This window comes from Propithecus coquereli, unplaced genomic scaffold (assembly GCF_000956105.1).
Source record: "Propithecus coquereli isolate 6110/MARCELLA unplaced genomic scaffold, Pcoq_1.0 Scaffold164, whole genome shotgun sequence".
NCBI classification, from domain to species: domain Eukaryota; kingdom Metazoa; phylum Chordata; class Mammalia; order Primates; family Indriidae; genus Propithecus; species Propithecus coquereli.
Genome location: NW_012140969.1, coordinates 1134703 through 1136120, shown reverse-complemented (window position 1 = coordinate 1136120; position 1418 = coordinate 1134703).

Genomic DNA, 1418 nt, shown 5'->3' with positions numbered 1-1418 from the left:
CCCGCCCCTAGGCCTAGTCAAGCCCCACCCCTAGGCCTCATCTCCGCCCCCTAGGAATTGTGAACCAATCCCCGTCCCTCATCCAGGCTCCTCCCTTAGCCACGCCCCTTGAAATATTAAAAGAGCCACACCTCCAGACCTGGTCTCGCCCCAGCCCCACGCCCTTCCCAATCTGCAGGCTGAGCCAACAAAGCATTTTCACAGCTTAGTTCCCCCCTCCAGCCCCGTCCACGGTTCTAGTTCTTCTCTCTTTACTTCCAGTCCCTGCGGAAATTAGCATTTCTCATCCGCTTGCGGCCAGAACCGGCCTTCGCACTCCTTGGGGCTCCCCCGCGCGTTTCCCACCTCAGCCTCGTCGGCCCCGCTTCACCTGAGGTCCCCAGGTCCGAGGCCCCGCCCCTAACTTTGTGGGCGGTGCCGAAACCGGGATGAGGAGCGCGCGTATGCGCATGCGCGCGCCGGCAGCCATGTCATTTTGCGCCTCCGCTAGCGTCTGAGGTGCGTTTTTGCCTCAGTCGGGTTAGTATCCCGCCGGGCCCTGGCCCGCCCGCCCGCTAGAGACTGAGGGCTCAGCCTGAGGGTCTGAGGTCAAAGGGAGGCCTCCTGGGTGGCTCTCGCCCCTCCCGCCCGGACTCCGCGCCCGGGGCCTCCCCTGGTCGCGCTGCCTCCTCTTAGAGCCCCAGGTCAGCTCCACCGGCGGCCGCGGCTCGTCCCAAACTTACTGAATCAGGAACTCAGGGCGATTCTGCTGCAGGCTGGAGTTGGAGACACACTGTCGTATTTAATCAGCGCCCCGCCCCAAAGCATTCTCTGCTCTCTTTCCAGAAAGAAAAAGCATCTCTACCATTCGGGGTCACGGGGACAAGCGCCTGGACCTCGTTCTCTCGGCGCTGATCTGTGGATCTCGGCGTGTCGGGTGAGCACCGGATGACATTTGTCTCAACTCGGTCCCGAACTCTCCCCTCTTGATGCATTAGATGGTATTTTAGTCTGTGCATCTTACTCTGCTTGTGGGCCTCAGTTTGATACATTGCATTCAGGTGCATAGAAGGGAATTGTTTTTTTTTTTTTTTTGACACGGAGTCTTCCTCTGTCACCCCAGGCTGGAGTGCAGTGTTCCAATCATATCTCACTGCAGCCTGGGACTGCTGGGCTCCGACGATCCTCCTGCCTCTGCTTCCCACAATACTGGGATTACAAGCGTTTACACCTGTCATTACACCGCACCGCACCAGGAGCTGCTTTTTAAAAAATACCCACCCGCCGCCTTGCCTAATACATTTTTTCATTAATAAAACGATACGTTTGAATCATGTATCTATAGAGCCGTTACATTTCACACAGAAAATCTAATCATCTGCCAGTTTCAGCTTGTTCCTTTCTTTATTCCTTGCGGTTTCCATTTCTTTTTATTTCTT